The 7,909-nt window shown below is 44.0% G+C and overlaps 1 long non-coding RNA gene across 1 annotated transcript; it reads left to right on the plus strand.

The window, feature by feature from the left end:
• Window positions 1-241: 241 nt before the first annotated feature.
• LOC105695305 lies at window positions 242-3,224 on the plus strand. Its single transcript, XR_001103621.2, has 3 exons — window positions 242-1,285; window positions 1,845-1,998; window positions 2,096-3,224. It is a non-coding gene; the product is annotated as an uncharacterized LOC105695305 (long non-coding RNA).
• The last annotated feature ends 4,685 nt before the right edge of the window (window positions 3,225-7,909 follow it).

A 7,909-nucleotide genomic window follows, 5' to 3' on the forward strand; every position in this document is an offset into this window, starting at 1 on the left:
TCACCTTAAATCTTACAATCGTGGGAGTTCATAGAGCCAATCGGATGCGTTGGTGCACGCACGGCCTCGAACAGGCGGATAAAATCGTAGGCGTAGTAAAAAAAAAAAAAGAAAGAAAAAAGAGAAGAAAAATAGTAATCTTAAGAAAAATCGCAAAGGTGTTCCCGGTTTTGCCTAAACATGGCCACCGGCTGCCTTCGGCGTCCTTCCTCGCCGAGTGCATTGTTTCCCTCGGAGCGGCGCAACGCGTGGGCGCGGACCACGCGTGTGGTAACGGTGCGTGCATCTCCGGGAGTGCTACTCCGCCGTTACAGAGACGGCTTAAGGAGCCTCTTAAGTGACTACTTACCGCCGGTGAATTTACCGGGGAGTTTCTTACCATTTTCTAAGTACAACTGAGGAATTGAAGGGGTGGACCGGGGCCTCGAAAAAAATACATGCTCGAGGTGTAAGGTCATTTCAAAATAGTACATTTAACGAGAGAATTTCAAGAGAAATTTCCGGAAAGATAATTTCAAATTTTTTGTTCTTTTTACATTTGTTAACAGATCTTTTTAAGGCTTCATATGAAAAAGGAAATTTCGTGGGTTTCCGTACCACGTGGCGAGGTTTCGGATGTCCCTGGTTTGGAGGAAAGTTATATATTTTCAGGTTTTCGTATATATAGAACGACTCCGTATCACCTTAACTCTTGGGATGCCTCGACGTTATTCCACGGTAAATATGGCCGCTTATTGGGCGATCGGCGAGAGTAAGGAGTACTTACGGCGTAGAGAGACTTGAGCTTGACGTGGTTAAGCGCGGGCACGTCCACCATGGAGCACTTGAGAAGTATCGTGGTGGTTTGGCTGGGCATCTCGTCGCTTCGCAGGGCCTCGCGAACTCGACGCTAACGAGCCGCGTATCGCCGGCACAGAGAGGAACGTTCATAAATAAAGCAGGGCACCTCGCGTCGGGAGTAACGCGCGCAGCAACGAGCGCGGACGAATAAAACTAGCCGACCGACAACAAGCGGTGGATCATGGTCCTTCCTCGCCCTTCAGCGGGTTAATTCCCCTCTATATAGAAATCCAGTAAATACGGTTTGAAATCGACGGTTCCCATCCAGAGGTTCTCGAGTTTTCGTCGCGAAGTCGCGCCCCTATTGGCACGCAAAATCTGTGCGCAGCCAATCAGCGCAGCCGGCCAAGCTCCCCGGGGGGTATATAAGGGCGCACGTGATGCGGGCCACGTGACAGTCGGCGGCCAACCTCGGACCCCGGAGCTCCCCTTGGCGGACACAAAGGTAAGACTTCCTGGGCCTCTGAGTATATTAGGCAGTATGGGTAGATAGGTAAATTAGGCAGTGTTCTAGTCGCGCGTCGAGTTGCCTTCGGCCTGCGGCAGGAGAGCGAGGTTAAGTCTCCGCAGGGAAATGCGGACTCGGGACGCGCGGGGGAGGCTGGCAGTGACCGAACTCTTGCCGTCTCGACGGTGCCTGACTGACTGCTTTCCACTCGGTCACTTTGAGACCGAGTCGCGGACACAAAGCGCCCCTCCCCTGCGCGCCCGCCGCCATGTTGACTCCCCTCCACGCACACGCACAGCTGGCGTCCCCACCCCCCGGCATGCCCATAAGTGGCGTGTCGGTGAACCCGAGTGAGAGGGTGTGGGCGACGGACGGGGACGGAGTATGTAAATTCTCGGTAAAATTTAAACGGAGTATGTAACAAAGAAAATTATCGACCTTTTCGGGACTTTGTGGGAAGCAAGGAATTATTAAATCTTAAGTCTTATTATTTACATGACATTACATACTTAAGTATTTTACATAAACTTCTCTAATAAAGTTTTTCAAATCTTAGATGCTGATTCCACCGGATGTGAAGGAAATAATGAATCTCCCCGGTTCACTCGAAAATAAACGAGACTCCTAAAGAGCAGGTTTACCTTCGGCGATCCGGTGTTTATTGAACGTTTATTGAACGGGCTCAAACATATGAGTAAACGGACTTTACGGTACGTCTCGATTCATTCAGGAAGCGAACAGAGGCCGCATTTAATCGTTACCATGAAGAATCAATGAATAATCCGTTTCTTTCCTTTTTTTATACAGAAAACCCTGATTGTCGATGCAGCAGGAAAAAGACGTCATTTGGACGTGAATCATTGCTGATAAGTGTGTGATTATACAAGGTGAACAACCGTCGAGGAGACGGTGAGAAAGAAATTATTTACCCCGCAGAAGAAATGTTCATTGTACCAGAGAAATAATTCTTTGAATTCGAAATTCGTTTAAATTAACAATGTAATCATTCTTCTCAACAAAACAATTGTTTCTTGCAATCATATATGATTCGAGCAGCAAATCTATCTTTTTAGTTTATTTTAATTGGTGTCACTCAAAGAAAAATTTTTTTGCTCCCATGAATGTTTTTTTTCCTCAGAGTACAGTCCGAGTTTTACCGACTTTTTACTACCGAACGATAAGATGAGAATCCGAGAATGGGAATATTTACTTGGGACTCGTTATCGGTTACTCTTTATCGTATCCTTCGAAATATACTTATCGGGGATCGGAAAGAACGCATTTTAGACACTGACGAGGGTTCGAAATTATCACGTACTAATCCTTCGGAGAAAAATTTCCCTCCTTGCGATAGGCTCTTTTTTTTTTTTTTCTTACGGTGGAATATTCTCCGGAAATACCATTGTCTTCATACAATTGAAATATTGCTGACGTAGGTATTTAGGATATTTTTTACCGACGTCAATCAATTTTCTGGACGTGTTTCACTTCAGCGTAATGAGTGAATTTTCCATTTTTTTTTTCCCCTTCCCAGGGTGTACCGTAGGTTAAGCATCGGTAGTCAGCATATGTGCGAACGATTCTTTTTTCCCTTAGAGCGAGGACTTTGACCGTAAGTGGACAATAGGAGTGCGCGAATCCCATTACACACGCACATGCCGTACTTTACGGCCTGCGGACGTGTATAATACAACAATACCCGAGTACTTGTATTCCTGAGTGACGTACACCTCCACCCGAGTGTACTCGTGGTATAGACCCCGGAACAATGAGCCCAGGATGCGAATAAACTCGGAATCCGTTAATTGTTTATCAAGCCACTTGAGAAATCGTCAGGGTTGCCTTCTAAATTTACCATCCTGGGAGCAATAAATTCACTTACCTAAGGCGATATCAAAGAGTCGTTCTGTACATATCGAAAGTCAAAATATTGATAAAATTGTTCTCCAAACTGGGTGCACCGAATAATTTGATACTTAACCACGTGATTACGGAGGTCCTAATAAAGGTCCTGAGACTCTCCTTATCAGGGATTAATAGACAATTTTTTTTTTTTTTCGATAAATGAAATTTCGCGAATTTCGACACCTTTATTAGGACTCTGTAATCACGTGTTAGAATTTAAAATAGTGTCGTGTGTGACACTTGAAGACCTTAATTTAGAGTGATATCACGAGTGGATCAGCTTTGGTGACTTAGCCTCGGCTGATAAAAGGAGAAGTCACCGGTGAGAGAGAGCCGGAAATGCGATTCCGCTCACCTGACACTCAGGTGTCACTGTCACTGCCATGGTGCATGTGCATCTGACTGTGACGCCGGTTATGAAGGTGCACGGGTGACAGTGACAATGATCATTGCTTCTGTCACCAGGGCTCTAGGTTGGGCATGAGTGCGAGCATGACTCCGACCGCAACTATGATTGCGATTACGAGTGCAACAATGATTCACGTATCGTTCACTCGGTACGTTTTTCATACACCAAGGAGTCACCGGTTTAGCACAAGCATAGGACAATTCAGAAAGTGCCAGTGCGGTGAATAATTATTCTAAGCTGTACGTCGCAAGGGCATTTTCCGATTTGCACGAGTGCCCTTGACTTTTTCCAATATTTTTCCTCAACATGGCGGGATCTTTCAAGCGATTTAATCCGGGAAAATGGCCGGCTAGTTGCATTCCTACGTTCGCCGACTGTTCGGTAGGAATGTCCGACTTCGCTAATTGCGATTCCAAGGGTGCCACTACTGTTTTGCACGCGAGTGAGTTAGCGAGCTACCGATCGCATGCATGTACTGCGAATGCGCAATTTGAACAAATCGCCGAACGTACATGCGGACATGCTTGCTTCAGGAATGTCCGCAGGATGCGTGCGAACGAGAGACCTTCCATTGCCGAGGAGGCAATCATGTCCTGCAAGCCGAAGCAGGGAAAGGAATGGAAAACCGATCGGGTAATTAGTAATCAAGGGATATACACGCGGAAAGAAAAATTTCCTTCATTTACGATGACATGAAAGGACCGTTCTATATGTATAAAACGTCAAATATTTATATACTTACCGCGTGATAATGCCCTAACGAAGGTATTTAAACTCCCGGAAGAAATTTCTTTTTGCTTCTTGTCACGGTCGACCAAATGCCATTAACCAAATCGTCAAACAAAATGTATTTATTCAACGAAATATTTTTTCCGCCCGTTACCCAAGTGTTATGACAGGACGTCAAGTTTTATGAATGAACGCGGCGTGTGTACGCGCGGTCACGTGGTCTCTCATTCATGAGTCCCCACGTGACCGTGACGCCCACGCACGTGGGATCCGAGGTGCTCGACCTGTGCACCAGAACGTTAAACGTTGACTCGAGCTCGTAAAAACCTCGGCTGCTTTGAAATGAGAAAACGGGAAGGAAAACATATTAATAGAGAAGAAAAAAAAAAAGAGAGACTGCAAAGTAAACGACATATGAAATTCGCCATTTGTTCTTAAATCAATGCACGGGTGATTGCAGCGAGTCGATGTTCGCAAGGGTCCAAGAGAAGTGCTCCGAGACTTCGGAATTCCGTCGTAAATCAGGGCAATATCGCGGCAATAATTTACGCGGGCATAAATCAGTAGCCATCATGACCTCGGTTAACCTAACCTTACTTTCCCGAGATGTTACTACTGTGCAATCACGTGGCGGGGAGTTGGAGCGCTGGGCTATAATTAACAGCTCGAGCAGCTCGAAATTGACTTTTCGACCAGGTGAACGTACGTTCTTCGGCGTTTCCACGATTTTTTAACAACAATTCAAAGCCAGGGTAAAAATGTTCGGAGTCGGGAAAATTCGAAAAATGAATTTTAATTTTTTCTTCCCGGGGGATGTCGAACAGGAAGTCCAGGGATCGAAGTGAAACTACGTTTATTGATGAGACGTGTATTGATTTTCTAGGAAGTCAATATTGGTCACGGCGTTTTCTAGCCTCTTTTTACCCGGAATTGCGCAGATCACTTGCGCCGAGGCTCGTGCGGTTACTTGCGTCACTATGAGTGGATCTGCTTAGTCAGAAGTAAATGTCAGAGGGATAAATTGCGTAAGTCGGAGATCGATTCGGAGATGATTTTTCCAGATATCCCTTATATCGACTCGATCTGCAGCTCCTAATGCGTCTAGGGGAATTATGGAGACGGGGCTTCCGGTTTTCTCCGATTAATTCGATGCACATGCACCGTTCCAGGTCTCATTGAATTCCAAACGAATTATTTAGCCGAGTGATTAAAATTGCGATTACGTCGCGAATCTTTCCGAGTATCGACTTGCAATATTACCCGAGGAAATGTCAAACCGTTAAATGATATTCCTAATTTTCATACATATGGCAAGTTTGGATTATCTTTACGTTAATTGGCCTAGTTACTGCGGAAATGGTAGTTCGCAAATGTCGAAGGAAAAAAACGGTGGCCGATCGATCGTGGACTTTCCTCGGTTATTGCCGTTCGATTTCTTGGACGCGCCCGATGGTCTTATCCGACGATTAAGAGTACCTATGCTTCAATGAGATAATGAGGAGGTGCTCTCGGCCGAAGAGGCGATCGTAATTGGATATCTTAGCGAGCCACGACTACCGATTGATCTTGCATCCGGAAGTGAAGAAATCGGCGACCCGTAATCGATTCCGCCGATTAACCTCACTAGATGGCCGCAATTTGAGCTCCTTTGCTCCACCTACCCTGGGAGAAGAAATCCACTGGACCGAAGAAATATTATCAGTGAAATAATCGTTCTGACAAAATAATCGCTCCTTGAACAAAAAACATTTCTTTGGTTCAATGAAATATCTTCTCGGTGTAATCGCAGGTTATGAGAGACTCACCCTTTCCGGATTTTGGCAAAAATCGTCTTTTGAGTGCCTACTCACCTGGAACAAAAAAAATAATCAATAATTAGATAACTTTGTCGTTTTTAATTCGATATTTCAGGACTATTCCAATTCCTGAGGTCAGTGGAAAAAATCTGGGCATTTTTCTTCCTCTTTTTTTGTTTTTGTTTTTGGCAAAAAATTTATTTCAACGACGCCAAACGATGCGAGCAGAATTGCATCGGACTTGTGCATCGTGTCGTTGCACTTAGCGCAATGCGCTCGTAGAGTTCATTGGACCTTTGTGTCATCGAGCGGTCCCTTTGTGACTTCGTTAGACGAGGAATTGGCACTTAAAAAGCGAGTAAAAGAAACGAAATAAGAATGGAGAAATTCCCGCTTAAGAGGACAAACGGAATTCTCTATGCACTCGGCCACTTAAAAAAAAAATATCATTAATGCAAAAATTTATGATATTAAAATGAATCTTTTTTCGTGACTTTCAAGACCTTTATCACAGGAGCTCCATAATTGCGGGTTAAAGTTTCTAATTATTCCGTGGTATATCCAGCTTGGAGATAAGTTAGATAATTATTATTTCATCTTTTGGTGTACATAAAATGGCCCATTATTATTACCTTAATTATATCGTAGGGTTGAGTCGCTGTTGTGGCAAATATCGGATTAAGGGATTTCTTTTAGCCGTGAAAACGATCACCGGACCGAAAGGGGTGTTCCCACCTGTCGTATAGTGTTACACACAGGTGAGGATACCCATCGATTGCATTGTATAAGTACACCCTGCTTTAGCCTCGCCCCTCCCAGTGTACGTATCATTTTACACGGAAGAATTTGCACGGAGTCAAGCGTAACGCGATCCCTGTACAGGGGATCAGAAATTCAGGGGTGAAAATGGAGGGACAAGAGGCGATAAATTTCCCCTACACTTGATGTGACGGCCGACGTGATTAAGGAAAATAATTTAATTAGAGTACTCATTAAGTTAATAACTTCGAAGAAAAAAAATCTTCAACGCCAATCTTAAGGCTCATACTCGATGAGCCACTTGTAATGAAATTTCAATGGGGATAAAGTGATTACTGAAAAAAAAATTATCACCGGATAATTCCTCCCGCGGGAATACTATGAAAAGGACGTAAAAAGTGAAAGTCAAAGGCGGGTAGAAAAAAAAAAAAATTATAAGTCGTTCGAACTGTCGTGGATTAATAACTCGGTCGGGGTGCCGGCTGGGAAGCAATGTCGGTGAAAACGATTGTAAAAGGCATTAAAGGTGACCGTTACACCACGACGAGCAGTAACCGTAAACGGTTACTTAATAGCTGTGCCCAGTTACCGGTCGAAAAAGAATGTCTCAATACCTTCGTAACGACTACAACGCCTAAGAATTTCTTCTCGCATCGGTTCCTCTCGTTCCTCTCTCAAGTATTTCCCGGAAGAAAGACTGATAAAGTGATTACATGCAAAGCGAATTAAGAGAAATCCCAAACTGTAGTTTAAGAAAGAAATTATATTTTACATCCGTTTAAGGTGATAGGAATGGGTCGTCATATATGTACATCAAATCGTCAAAATATTGATAAAACATTTCCCCACCCTGGGTGCGCCGAATAATTTGAAGCCTTTTTTTTTTTTTTATTTCGTATGCTTGATTAACGTCAATTAGAACGGCATTAGGTAGGAAATGTTATTTTATCTGAAATGGTAGGTTCCGATTTTAATAAGTAGCGGATAGCTGATTTCGTCATTTCGGAGATGATTGACGGTATA

This window comes from Orussus abietinus, unplaced genomic scaffold, assembly GCF_000612105.2.
Source record: "Orussus abietinus isolate OABI.00-Male unplaced genomic scaffold, Oabi_2.0 scaffold55, whole genome shotgun sequence".
NCBI lineage: Eukaryota > Metazoa > Arthropoda > Insecta > Hymenoptera > Orussidae > Orussus > Orussus abietinus.